This window comes from Saccopteryx bilineata, chromosome X, assembly GCF_036850765.1.
Source record: "Saccopteryx bilineata isolate mSacBil1 chromosome X, mSacBil1_pri_phased_curated, whole genome shotgun sequence".
Classification (NCBI taxonomy): Eukaryota; Metazoa; Chordata; class Mammalia; order Chiroptera; family Emballonuridae; genus Saccopteryx; species Saccopteryx bilineata.
Genome location: NC_089502.1, coordinates 142,400,893 through 142,416,094, shown reverse-complemented (window position 1 = coordinate 142,416,094; position 15,202 = coordinate 142,400,893). Strand labels below are relative to the sequence as shown.

The 15,202-nt window shown below is 40.0% G+C and overlaps 1 protein-coding gene across 1 annotated transcript in view; it reads right to left on the bottom strand.

Annotated features, from left to right (window-relative positions):
* The window catches only part of LOC136316759 (eukaryotic translation initiation factor 1A, Y-chromosomal-like), a 135,083-nt gene that overhangs the window by 64,580 nt on the left and 55,301 nt on the right, over positions 1 to 15,202 (bottom strand). The window lies entirely within an intron of this gene.

The following is a 15,202-nucleotide window of genomic DNA, read 5'->3' as shown; positions in this document are numbered from 1 at the left end:
TCAATGGGCAAAAATTAAAATCAGTTTCCTTAAGATTAGGAACAAGACTGGGGTGTTCCCTTTCACCACTCTTACTCAGCATAGTTCTGGGAGTTTTAGCCACAGAAATCAGACAAGAGAAGAAATAAAAGGCATTCAAAATGGAAAAGAAGTAAAACTGTCATTATTTGCTGATGACATGATATATATATATATATCATGTATATATGTATATATATAGAGTCATATATATATATGACTCTAAAGTCTATTAAAAAAAAACTAGGCCTGATAAATTTGGCAAGGTTGCAGGATATAAAATTAATATTCACAAATCAGTGGCATTTTTATACCACTGAATACATTGTCAGAAAAAGTAGTAAACAAATTCCTTCACTATTGCAAGAAAGAAAACCCACATAGGAATAATTTTAACCAAAGAAGCAAGAGACTTGTACTCAGCAAATTATAAAACATTGAAAAAAAATTAAGAAAGATAAAAACGAGTGGAATTATATATTATGTTCATCAATAGGAAGAGTTAAAATCATTAAAATGTTCCTATTACCCAAAGCAATCTATAAATTTAATGTAATTCCTATTAAAATACCAATGGCATACTTCAAATATATAAAACAAATATTCCAAAAATGATATGGAACAAAAAAAAAGAACCCGAATAGCCTCAGGAATCTTAAAAATAGAGAATTAGAGGTATCACACTTTTTTTTTTTTCATTTTTCTGAAGCTGGAAACAGGGAGAGACAGTCAGACAGACTCCCACATGCGCCCGACCGGGATCCACCCGGCACGCCCACCAGGGGCGACGCTCTGCTGCGACCAGAGCCACTCTAGCGCCTGGGGCAGAGGCCAAGGAGCCATCCCCAGCGCCCGGGCCATCTTTGCTCCAATGGAGCTTTGGCTGCGGGAGGGGAAGAGAGAGACAGAGAGGAAAGCGCGGCGGAGGGGTGGAGAAGCAAATGGGCGCTTCTCCTGTGTGCCCTGACCGGGAATCGAACCCAGGTCCTCCACACGCTAGGCCGACGCTCTACCGCTGAGCCAACCGGCCAGGGCTGAGGTATCACACTTTTTGATATCAAGTTATACTTCAAGGTCATGTATTCAAAACAGCTTGGTATTGGAATATAAAGAGGTATGCAGATCAATGGAACAGGACAGAGAACACAGAAATAAACCCATGCTTTTATGATCAAATTATATTTGACAAAAGAACCAAGAGTATACAATGAAGTAAAGACAGTCTGTTTAATAAATGGTGTTGGGAAAATTGGACAGGCACATTAAAGAAAAATAAAACCAGACCACTAACTTATACCATTCAGAAAAATAAACTCAAAATGGATAAAAGACTTAAATGTAAGTCATGAAACCATAAAGATCTTTAAAGAAAACAGGCACTAACTCTGTGATATCTCTTGTAGCAATATTTTTGCCAATGTATCTCCATAGGCAAGTGAAATAAAAAATAAACAAATGAAATTATATCAAACCAAAAAGCTTTGGCACAGTAAAAGACACCATTAACAAAATAAAAAGACAACCCATACAGTGGGCAGACATATTCACTGATATATCTGATAAGGGTTTAGTAACAAAAATTTATAAGGAACTTCTAAAACTCAGCACTAGGAAGGTAAATAATGCAATTAAAAATAGGATAAGATACTGAATAGACATTTCTTTAAAGACAACATACAAATGGCCAGTAGGCATATGAAAAAACGCTAAATATTACTAATCTCTTAGGGAAATACAAATTAAAATCACAACGAGATACCACCTCACACCTGTCAGAATGATGCTCATTAAAAAAATCAATAAACAAGTGCTGATGACTGTGTGGAGTAAAGGGAACCCTCCTGCACTGCTGCTGGGAATTCATACTTGTGTAGCCACTGTGAAAAGCAGTATGGTGTTTCCTCAAAAAAATAAAAAAAAAATAGAACTGCCTTATGACCCAGCAATCTCAATTCTAGGAATATATCCTAAAAATCCCAAAACAATAATTCAAAAGAAGATATGCCCCTTCATGTTTGCTGCAGTGTTGTTTGCAATAGCCAAGATCTTGAAACAGCCTAAGTGTTCATCAGTGGATGAGTGGATAAAAATGTTGTGCTACATGTACACAATGGAATAATATGCAGCTGTGAAAAAAAAGGAAATCTTATCTTTCGCAATGGCACAGATGGACCTGGAGATTATTATGCTAAGTGAATAAGTCAGAAAAAGAAAGATAAATATATGATCTCATTTATATATAGAATCTAATAAACACAGTGAACTAAGAAATGAAATAGAAGTGGGGTCACAGGGAGCAAAGGGAGAGTTATCAGAGAGAAGAGGGATGAGGGGATGGAATTTAAAAAGGTGAAGAAATTAGCAAAATTATGTATTTGCTAGCTGTACCTGGCCACATGTTGCTGTGGCTCAGTCTGGTTAAATGGAAAAGAAAGACAAGAGAAAGCACCCATTTCTAATATGTTTAATTTCACAATGCTTGTGGGTATACAGTATTTTTTGTTTTTCCAGTTTCTGTGCAGATACAGAGATTGTCTGGTTTGCCGAGTCTAGAACACGGAACATATAATTGTCCATGTGAGAAGCAATCCATGTCTAGATCTAAACCACACAATTCTAAAGATTGGCCCTGAGCTTTGTTGATGGTGATTGCAAACGCCAGTCGAATTGAGAATTAGAATCTCTTAAATTGAAATGGCATATCCGTTGGAATCATAAGAATGTGAGGAATGAGGACTTTACCTTTGAAAGGTCCTGTCAAGATTGTTGCTTCTACAATGTTGCTCATTAATTTTTTACAGCACACAGACCCAAACACTTCATGTTTTACCATGAATTCCATCAGCGATTTCAGCTTCTGTCTGAAAACACGTGCTGTGATGTCATGCCTATCTACCCGCTATTGCCCGGGAAGTAAGGGCTGTTGTATATCGTCCCAAGCTGGATTGCATGTGAATGTAATGAACAGGTCTGCATGCCCATAGTGACGATCATACACAATTGCATCTTGAGCATACTCATGCATATGACATGGACTGCCTGTATATGAAGATGGCAAAATTGTTAGTCTTCCAACATTAGTTGTACTACTGTCATTTACAACTGCATCTCGCAAAAGAATGTATTCTTCAGAGCCAAGGTTGGTCTGATTCAAACAGATGAATATCAAACGTTTTGTTTTGATTTTTGCATACATATCTATGATGTATTGGTGAAACAATTGACGGCATTTCAAAATGTGATTGTCTTCATTCTCTCCAATCATTAATCAGTATGAATAATAGTTTTTTGTGCCGCATTTCATATTTGTTTCTTCGCCACTGACTGGATTTATCATCTTAACATTGAAGTGATACCCATCGGCACCATCCAAAAAAATATGATTGGATATTGCACGGCATCGTAGCATAGATGAGTTTCTGCAACTTTTGTCAATTGATTGTTTCTCCGATGAAGAACAATATCTCTAGGTTGGAACTGATCTCCAAGTATAACAATTGCCACTTCTTCTATAGTTGGAGCATTGAATCTTCACACACGTTCTCCAGCAGCCGTTTTGTCAGAATGAATAATTATCTTGTGTGTGTCAGATGGCATCATGTCAATTGCTGTTTTAAACAAATGCACTAAATTGTTTTTTCTGTGAAGAAGCTCTTGCAGTTCGGAAATGATGGACATTTTTGTGCCAGTAGAAATTCTGCAGCATGCATTCAATTCATCATTGCCATCACTGATGAAATACATTTGTAGGAATTTATGTTGACCATCTGGGAATGGAAGTAGGGAGCCGGCTTTATGATAAATTTGTTCTTTCACTTTGAAAGTTGGCATGAATTGAGCTGTTACAATTTCTGTGCCACATGATGTCATTTGGAAGCATGAGTTCTATTTCCTGATGTTAGTTAGATAGGAAATGCTTTGATTTGGCGGTATATCAGCACTCAAAGTTTTTAATGGCTCTGGCGGTTCTCCAAGTTGAGGCAGTTAAATTTTTCTTGCAGCACAACACATTCCTTTTGTTTCTCAATAAAATTTCAGAGCCTTGCAATAAGAACACACTTCAGTCATAATGCCGATGAGAACATGCTGGCTCAAACTATAATCATCAGCTGGGTTGTACCAGAATGCAAGGCGATTGTAATCACATGATTGCTGAGCACGGAGTCGTGTTTGACGCTGATCTGCTGTTTCTTGTTGATGTCTTTCAGCCACTCTCAGCCTGTCGTGTTTATTCTGTTGAGAATGAAGCAGATCTGAAGCTGCAGAACACTATCGCCATACTCACAACTGTGCATCCTCAAGTCTGGCTGCACGTAAATAGATTGTAAATTGGAAACATTGAAATGGAATTGTAAAATATTTAGTATAGCGTGTGTTGCTTTTATGTCTATTAGATGGTGCTGTTTTTTTAAAAAAACATGTTTTTAGCTGTCACAGGTGTGACATCTATAGCTATATAATAGTACATATATAAAAAAGAGCTCATATTGGAATGCAATATTTTTCAAAATTTCAAAGCAATCATTGAAGAACTTTCAGAGATTTAAGGTTTTGAACAAACATTTACTTTTTTTTATATATAGAAGATAACACATAGATACAGATAACAGGACAGTTAAATTCCAGACGGTAGGAAGAAAGCAAGTCAGGGGAAGGGTGTCAATGGTGGTGTCATGGGGGACACATTGTTGTGGGTGAGAACAGAGATAGATTAAGGTCAGTTGAGGCACTCAGGGCAGAAGAAAATATTGGGCCCCTCACATTAGAAAAAAGTGTAAAGTTTTGTGGGGTCCTTCAGAAGTCAAGGCCCAGGGCGTATGCCCAGTGCATCCACCATTAACTTTGCCTCTGGGTGAGGGTGTTATATTGAGTGGGACACTTGAATTTATGTTAACAAAAACAATTTAAAAGTAAAAAAAAAATGTTAATGCCACTGATTTCAAATGCCATTGATCATAAATGGGTGCTGGATGTTACTGAATGCCTTTTTCTGCATCTATTAATATAATTATGTAATTTTTATCTTTCATTTTGTTTATGTGATGAATCACATTTTTTGAAATGTGAATATTGTTCCAGTCTTGCCTCTCTGGAATCAACTCCACTTAATCATAATGTATAGTCTTTTTAATGAATTGCTGTATCTAGTTTGCTAATATTTGCTGAGAAATTTAGCATCTATATTTATTAAAAATATTGGCCTATAGTTCTCTTGCTTTTTAGTGTTTTTATCTAGTTTGGGAATTAGATAATGCTTGTTTCATAAAAGGAGCTTTAAAATCTTCCCTTTTTGAAGGTTTTGGAATAGCTTAAAAAGGATAGGTACTAATTTTTCTTTGAATGTTTGGTAAAATTGGCCTGTGAAGCCATCCATTTCAGAAATTCTGTTTTTAAAATTATTTTTAAGAGTTGTTTTAAGTCCATTTATTGTAATCAGTCTGTTTAGGTTTTCTGATTCAATTTTTGAGCACTGTATGTTTTTCAGAACTTATCCATTTCACCCAGTTTGTTCAATTTTTTAGGCATTTGGTTCTTCATAGTGTATTTTTCCAATCCTTTGAATTTCTGTAATGTCAGTTGTTACTTCTTTTTTATCTCTAATTTTATTTATTGGATCCTCTTTTTATTCATGAGTTTGGTGAAAGGTTTTTCAACCTTTTTTTTTTACCTTATCAAAGAATCTGCTCTTGGTTTCATTGATTTTTTTGTACTTCTTTTTAGTCTTTATGTCAATTATTTCTGCTCTAAATTTTTTTCTTCTTTCTATTTATGTTGGGCTTTGTTTGGTGTTCTTTTTCTAGTTCTTTTAGGTTCAGGCATAGATTGTTTATTTGAGGGGTTTTTTCTTTGCTCTTTAAGATATGTCTGTAATGCTATATAGTTCTCTCTCAGGACTGCTTTTGCTCTGTCTCATACATTTTTTTGTTGTTGTTGTATTTTTCTGAAGTTGGAAATGGGGAGGCAGTCAGACAGATTCCCACATGCGCCTGACTGGGACCCACCTGGCATGCCCACCAGGGGGCAATGCTCTGCCCATCTGGGGTATTGCTCTGTTACATCCAGAGCCATTCTAGCACCTGAGGCAGAGGCCATAGAACCATCCCCAGCACCCGGGCCAACTTTACTCCAATGGAGCCTTGGCTTTGGGAGGGGAAGAGAGAGACAGAGATAAAGGAGAAGGGGAGGGGTGGAGAAGCAGATGGGCGCTTCTCCTGTGTGCCCTGGCAAGGAATCGAACCTGGGACTTCTGCACACTAGGCCGATGCTCTACCACTGAGCCAACCGGCCAGGGCTCTGTCTCATACATTTTTATTGGTTGTATGTTTATTTGTATTTGTTTCAGAAAATATTTTATTTCTTTTTTGATCTCTTTATTAACCCATTTGTTATTTAATAACATGCTATTTAGACTCCAATTATTTGAATGGTTTTCAGTTTTTCTATTGTAGTTAATTTCTAGTTTCATGCCATTGTGGTCAAAGTGGATGCTTGATATTTCAATCTTCTTAAATTTATTAGACATTTTGTGTCTTTACATGTAATCTATCCTAGAAAATAATCCATATGTACTTGAACAGATGTATATTCTGCTGCTTTGGGGTGAAATGTTCTAAAGATGTCAATTAAATTTAATTAATCTAGTGTTTTTGATATTATTAAGTGAGAAGTGGGGAGGCATTGAGACAGACTCCTGCATGTGCTCTAATTGGATCCCACCTAGCAAGCCCACTAGGGGTGATGCTCTGCCCATCTGCAGCCCTTGCTCCATTGCAACCTGAGCCATTTTAGCACCTAAGGCAGAGGCCATGGAGTCAACTTCAGCACCTGGGCCAACTGGTTTTAATTGAGCAATAGCTGCAGAATGTGAAGAGAAAAGGAAAGGGGGTGGGGAGAGAGAGACAAGGAGGAAGGGATAAGAAGCAGAAGTGTACTTCTTCTGTGTCTCCTGACCAGGAATTGAACCCAGGACATTCACAAACTGGGCCACCACTATTTCACTGAGCCAACCAGCCAGTACCTAGTTTATTTTTTCAGACTGCTGCTTTTTTGTTAGTTTTCTTTGTGGAGGATCTATCCATTAATATTAATGGGTGTTAAAATCCTCTACTATTATTTTATTGCTGATAATCTCTCCAGAAATATGTCTTATGTCTATCAAAATCTGCTTTATATACATATTTAGGATCTCCTATATTGGGTGCATAAACATTTATAATTATATTCTCTTGTTGGGTTGCTTTCTTTATCATTACACAGTGACCTTCTTTGTTTATTACTATAGCCTTTGTATTAAAAGGTTATTTTGTCAGATATAAGGATTGTTACTCCAGCTATTTTTCCATTTTCATTTGTATTAAATATCTTCTTACATCTCTTCACCTTTACTCTATGTGTATCTTTTGTTCTGAGGAGGGTCTCCTGTAGACAGCATATATACAGGTCTTGCTTTTTTATCCATGCAGCAACCCTATGACTTGATGAGAGCATTTAACCATTTACATTTAAGGTTTTATTGATATGTACATATTTACAGCCATTTTACCCTTTAATCTTATAATTCTCTTTCTCTGAATTTCTTCTTTCCTTTTTTTTTATAGCAGGTCTTTTAACATTTCTTTCTTTTTTTTTTTTTTCTGAAGCTGGAAACAAGGAGAGACAGACAGACTCCCGCATGTGCCCGACCAGGATCCACCCGGCACGCCCACCAGGGGGTGACGCTCTGCCCACCAGGGGGCGATGCTCTGCCCATCCTGGGCGTCGCCATGTTGCGACCCTCCTGGGTGTCACCATGTTGCGACCAGAGCCACTCTAGCGCCTGGGGCAGAGGCCACAGAGCCATCCCCAGCGCCCGGGCCATCTTTGCTCCAGTGGAGCCTTGGCTGCGGGAGGGGAAGAGAGAGACAGAGAGGAAGGCGCGGCGGAGGGGTGGAGAAGCAAATGGGCGCTTCTCCTATGTGCCCTGGCCAGGAATCGAACCCGGGTCCTCCGCACGCTAGGCCGACGCTCTACCGCTGAGCCAACCGGCCAGGGCAACATTTCTTGCAGTACTGGTTTGATAGTAGTAAACTCTTTGAGTCTTTTTTATTTTATACTTTGTCTGTTAAGCTTTTTATTTCTCCTTTAATTTTAAATAAAAATTTTGCTGTATATAGCAGTCTTGGTTGTAGGTTCTTGTTTTGAATTCCTTGTTTATATCTTGCCTATTCCTTCTGGCCTGAAGTGTTTCTGTTGAAACATCAAATGTCAACCTTATGAAAGCTGCTTTGTAGGTAATTATTTGCTTTTCTCTTACAGCTTTTAGCATATTTGTAGGGCTCTTAACTTGGCATTTTAATTTTATGTGTTTTCCCTCTGATAACCACTTCACTTTTTTTTTATGTCCAAGAGTCTCAGTTTTATATCCCACCTATGTGTCAATCATACAGTTCTTAGCTTTTTCTGTTTTACTTATTTCACTCAGTATAATGTCCTTAATGTTCATTCACATTGTTGTATATGGCACTATGTCATCATTTTCTGTGGCTAAGTAGTATATAAAGAGGGCAATTATAAAGTGATAGAACATAGTTTGACTTTGGTTGATGTGTATACATAATAAAATGCTATAGAAACGTTTGCTTAAACCTATTTACTCTTATTGATCAATGTCACCCTGTTAAATTTAATTTTCTAAATAAAAAATAAATTTATATGTCTTGATGTGGGCCTTTTTGGGCTCATATTTAATGGGACTCTGTGCTCCTTGAACTTGTGAGACTTTTTCCTTTGTCAACTTATGAAAGTTTTTCACTATGATTTCTTTAAATGTGTTTTCTATCACTTGTTTGCTCTCTTCTTTGGGAACCCCTATGATGTAGATGTTATTTTACTACACATTATCACAGAGCTCTCTTAGAGTTTCTTCTGCCTCTTGAGCCTCTCTTCTTTCTGCTGCTCTGCTTCTGTTTTAATGTTTACTTTGTTCTCCAAATTTCTGATTTGATCTTTGCTTTATTCAACCTACTGTTGAATTCTCTAGTGCAGTCTTTATTTCAGATATAGCATTTGCCATTTTTGACTGAGACTTTTTTATGGTTTTAATATCCTTTTAATACTTCTTATCTCTTTGTTTAAGTTCTCACTGAGATAATCTATTTTTGCTCTAAAAACCTTGAGCATCCTAATAACTATTATTTTAAACTCTGCTTCTGTTAGTTTGGTTACTTTCAATTTATTATATTTATGAAGATTTCTCTTGATTCATTTGGGCCATATTTGTTTGTTCATTTTACCTCTGTGTTAGGTAATTCTGCACTGACTTTTAAATTTGTTTTGGTGTAGTTATGAGGAAGATGAGCTCAGTGGTACTATCCTCCAGACTGCTTGAGTTCCTTGTGCTAAGAATGCTTTTTGAGGGTTATACTTACACTCTGGTTGTATTTGAATCTTGAATACAGTTGGCTTTTATTTAGGTGAGGTTATCTCTTCAGGCCGGCTTGCTCTAAGCATTAACCTTGGTCATGTGTATTAGTTGCTGTGTAGTGTTTATCCATGGGGCATGTTCATTCTCCACAATGCCTGGTGCCTGTTGGACTCCTCCTTTTGGAATGCTACTTGTGTAGCTACCTGACTCTAGCATTGGTTCAGTCTGCCACCCACTACTGGTTCTGTTGGTCTGGGTCCTTTTGGGTAGGGTCAGGTATTGGTTGGTGTCAGCTATTATTTGGAACTTGCTATGAACTATCTGTCAGGAGCTACTGTTCTATTGACTGTTTGTGTCTGCATTTTGTTTGCCTGGGTGGTATGGGAGGAATCAACTTGTGTACAAGAATCAGCTCTCTCATGCTTATAGCTGAAGGCAGCTTGGTTAAATGGCCCAAGTTACTTAAGATTTGCCTTTACTTTTCAGGTGCTTCACCTCCTTTTGCAGCTGCCAGTTTCCCCCACAAGGTCTTCTGAAGAAAGTGTGAATTTAGACTGACCTTATCCTATCAATCCCTCTACAGGTTGAAAAGTTGCTGGGTTAAGGAAGCTGATTGTGGGATGACTACATTAGTGGGACCTCCGACATCAGAGGTCTCTTGATCAGGATCTCAGTACAGGGAAAGTGACCTCTAATCCAGAGTTGATCCCTCAGACCCTGCTGAATGTTCCACTTCTATTTCTTTCCAGTGAGTTGGGCAGCAGGTTCATATTGGGAGGGGCTAACAGTCCCTTCTTCAGAAGTTCTTCCAGCTGGGTAGCCCCTGACTCAGAGAAAAAGATCTGAGAGAGTCTAGGCCCCCCCAAAAAATGGGTAAGCCCCTTGACCAGCCCCAATAATTGGCTCTACGGAACCCACACCTTGAATATCTGTGCTCCAGGCCTCTCCCCTTGCTCCCTGTGTAACCTATTTCAGTGGAGCAGGATATCTGGGACCCAGACCAAAGGTGGTAGGTATAGTTCCTGCTTTCAGGGTTCCATGTATCTATTTGTTTTAAATAACTTTATAGAACTCAGTGGGTGTGAGCTGCAGTAGTCCAGTGGGTATGGTTTCTAAAATCCAGTGATTTGGTCTGCCCACAGTCTAGGCAGCTTCTCCATGAGGCAAAAACATGTTCATATTCTCAGAAAATGAACATACCACTACCTTAACACTAAATGACTCAGTCACTGTCATTGCCTGAGTCTTTTCAGCCCCCTGCTTTCTTCTGGTCAAGGTTGCTTACATCTCAGTTCTGGTGACTCTCCCCCACTGTTACTCACCAAAGACTTTCCTCTAGTAATCTCAGCCTTCCATTTGCTGGGACTCAGTGTAAGCGGCCATAAGTGAGATTATTTTGTGCTGGCCATTTAAGAGGGTGCCTGAATCAAAGATACTAATACATTTAAAAAAAACAATTATTAGTCTAAAATTAGTATTATTGTAATTTAAGTTTGTAACTCAACAGTTTGTTTTCTATATAAGACATGGATGTAATTTTAAAAACTTATTGATTGAAGGTTTTCAATATTATGTAATCTTGTAAGATCAAAAACTGGAAAACATAAGGAAAAAAGTGTAAAGAAGTAGATATCCTTGTATGTTATTTAACTTAACTTGGTAAATTCAAATTATAATGTTAAATGTGATCTGTATGGTAAACACAAAAACTAGCAATAAAAAAATACACAAAATAAATAATAACAGAATTTAAAAACTTTACTATTAAAAAAAAAAAAGAAAGTAAACTCCTGGAGACAAGATGGCCACAGAGTAAGTGGACACTCCATCTCCCACTTCCCAGACCCAAGGTGGATTATAACAATTCTGAGAACACTCATCTTGAAAGACAAACTTTGGAATAAACTAAGAGTATTCTACAGCCACAGACCACCAAAGAACCCACACTCAGCCTGGTAGTAAAGGTAGAGATGTGGAAAGGGCTGCCCCGCTCCCAGGAGTGAGTGGTGGCCGGGAGGGACTCTCACAACAGGGGGGGTTTCCCAGAGAGTTGTGGATCATCAGCCCCCAAACCGGAATTGCAGCCTAGAGCCCTGGAGCCTGGAAGGCGCTTACAGACTATATTTGGCTGAGAAAAGAGCCTAGATACTGTTTCAGAGACGGAGGCAGAACTCTCAGACCCAGGCTCCATATTAAAGGGACTGCATGGAGAGCCTCACTCACAGCCACTTTCCTAGAGCTCCAGGATCGGGGAGCACTGGGAGGACTGGAGTTACCAGAGGAGAGAGTGGTCTCGGAGGCACAGGGGGAGACACTTTCAGGGATGGATTCCCTAACCCCTGGGCTGAATCACTTCCCAAATTTAAAGTGAACATTTTTCCTTGGAGCAGCAACACCACCAAAGGAAAGAAATTATCCCATCCACTGAAGCAGGAGATGGGAACCTATGGCTCGTGAGCCAGATGTGGCTCTTTTGATGGCTGCCTCTGGTTTACAGACAAATCTTTAATAAAAAAATAATAACGTTAAAAATATAAAACATTCTCCTGTATTACATACAATCCATTCATTTCCTACCGCTCATGTTCATGGTTGCGAGTCGCTGCAGCCAATCACAGCTGTCCTCCAGGACAACACCAAATTTTTATTGGATAATACATAATGTACATGGGTCATTGTGAAGTCAGGAACTAAACTTTCCTCCTTTTAATCAAGTAGCTAATTGCAGAAACCCTTTTAATGAAGAAGGTAGCTAAAAAACAAAGATGAAAAGTAGCGTACTTTTCAGCAGGAATGGACAGAGGAATTCAGCTTTGTGGAGAAAGCAGGTTCTGCAGTGTATCTAATATGCAATGATAAAATTGCATCGTTGAAATGGTCAAATATAAAGCGGCACTTCGACACACACCATACTACATTTGCATCAAAATATCCAGTGGGGGCCCTGGCCGGTTGGCTCAGTGGTAGAGCGTCGGCCTGGCATGCAGAAGTCCCGGGTTCGATTCCCAGCCAGGGCACACAGGAGAAGTGCCCATCTGCTTCTCCACCCCTCCCCTTCTCCTTCCTCTCTGTCTCTCTCTTCCCCTCCCGCAGCGAGGTTCCATTGGAGCAAAGATGGCCCGGGCACTGGGGATGGCTCCTTGGCCTCTGCCCCAGGCGCTAGAATGGCTCTGGTCGTGACAGAGTGACACCCCGGAGGGGCAGAGCATCGCCCCCTGGTGGGCAAAGCATCGCCCCCTGGTGGGCATGCTGGGTGGATCCTGGTCAGTCGCATGTGGGAGTCTGTCTGACTGTCTCTCCCTGTTTCCAGCTTCATAAATATACAAACAAAAATATCCAGTGGGGGACAGCAGGAAGAAAGCATGTCGAGAGCTACTATGCAGTGTGCAAGCTGGTCAGCAGCAACTCCATGTTTGGACCCAACAAGGTGACAGAAATTCAGCTATCTTTGCTGGTGCTTTAGCAATTGTGAGAAATGGAAAGCCATTCACAGATGGGTTTCACCAAAACATTCTTGCTTGGTGATGTCAATGAACTTTTTGATGACTTTTTGGATAAAGACAAGATAATCAAACAAATAAAAGACATGCCTCTGTCAGCAAGAACTGTTCACGATCATACCATCTTGATGGCAAATCAAATTGAGGCTACACAAGTGAAGGACATAAATGCAGCACCATTCTTTTTTCTCACTTTGGATGAATCAACAGACATAAGCTATTTATCCCAGTTCAGCGTGACTGCAAGGTATGCTGTCGGTGACACACTACATGAGGAAAGTCTTGCTGTTTTGCCTATGAAAGAAACAACAAGAGGGGAGGATTTATTCAAGTCTTTTACTGAGTTTGCTAAAGAAAAAAATCCACCGATGGATAAACTTATTTTGGTGTGTGATGGTGCTCCGTGCATAGTGGGGAAAAACAGAGGATTCGTAGCGCTTCTTCATGAACATGAAAAGAGACCCATCCTAAGTTTTCACTGCATCCTACATCAGGAGGCGCTTTGTGCTCAGATGTGTGGCGAGCAGCTTGGTGAGGTGATGTTGCTGGTCATTCGGGTGGTAAATTTTCTTGTTGCCTGAGCTTTAAATAATCACCAATTTAAAACACTGCTAGATTAAGTTGGGAATAATTATCCTGGTCTGCTTCTGCACAGCAATGTGCATGGTTGTCAAGAGGGAAGGTGCTCAGCCATTTTGCAGCTTGTGTGAGGAAAATTCAGACTTTTCTTGAAATGAAAAACATTGAGCACCCTGAGTAGCTAACTCTGAGTGGCTCCTGAAGTTCTACTATCTCATGGACATGACTGAACATTTAAACCAGCTCAATGTGAAAATGCAAGGCATTGGAAATACAATCTTATCCCTTCAACAAGCAGTGTTTTCATTTGAAAACAAGCTGGAACTCTTCATTGCAGACATTGAAACAGATCATTTACTACACTTTGAAAAACTGGGAGAGTTTAAAGATGCATGCACAGCAAGTGACCCTGCTCAACATCTTGATCTCCAGCCACTAGTGGGCTTCACATATAATCTCCTGCAGTCATTTAAAGCATGCTTTGGAGAATTTCGTGAGCACACTCATCTTTCTAAGTTCATCACCCATCTACACAAGTGTGCAGTGGACAGTGCAACCTGAGTTACATCCCCAGTGTCTCCGTCAGAGATTTTGAGCTACAGGCTGCTGACCTGAAGGCCTCAGACATGTGGGTGAATAAGTTCAAGTCATTGAATGAAGATTTGGAAAGACTTGCACGACAGCAAGCAGAGTTTGCGAGCAAACACAAGAAATGAAAAAAATTCAACCCGTGGACCAGCTGATTGTCAAAACTTAGAAAGCGCTTCCCATCACATACCACACACTGCAGCGTGTGAGTATTGCTGTACTGACAATGTTTGGCTCTACGTATGCATGTGAGCAGTCTTTCTCACATCTAAAGAATGCTAAGACAAACCTACAATCACATTTAACGGATGGAAGTCTCAAAGGATGCATGAAGCTTAATCTCACCACGTATCAACCAGACTACAAAGCCATCAACAAAACCATACAGCACCAGAAGTCACATTAATAAGAAGTACTTTATTCATCATTGGTTAACAACAGCATAACAATGTTATTAAAAAGCAGTCAGAGACTTATTGTACTTTAAAAGTGTTGGTCTTACATAAAATGCACAAATTCACTTGTATTTGGTGTTAAACATATTGTATGGCTCTCATGGAATTACATTTTTTTTTTTTCATTTTTCCGAAGCTGGAAACGGGGAGGCAGTCAGACAGACTCCCGCATGCAGCTGACCGGGATCCTCCCGGCATGCCCACCAGGGGGCAATGCTCTGCCCCTCCGGGGTGTCACTCTGTTGCATCCAGAGCCATTCTAGCGCCTGAGGCAGAGGCCACAGAGCCATCCCCAGCATCCGGGCCATCTTTGCTCCAATGGAGCCTCGCTGCAGGAAGGGAAGAGAGAGACAGAGAGGAAGGAGAGGGGGAGGGGGGAGAAGCAGGTGGGCGCTTCTCCTGTGTGCCCTGGCCGGGAATCGAACCCGGGACTCCTGCACACCAGGCCGACTCTCTACCGCTGAGCCAACCGGCCAGGGCCGGAATTACATTTTAAAATATGTGGCATTCATGGCTCTCTCAGCCAGAAAGATTCCCAACCCCTGCACTGGAGGCTCACCTGCCCCAGTTAGAACAAAGAGGTGCTTAGGGCCAGGCAGTGTGTTAGGGACATAAATATGAAATGCAGAGGTTTAACCTACACCACCTCCTGTACTGCT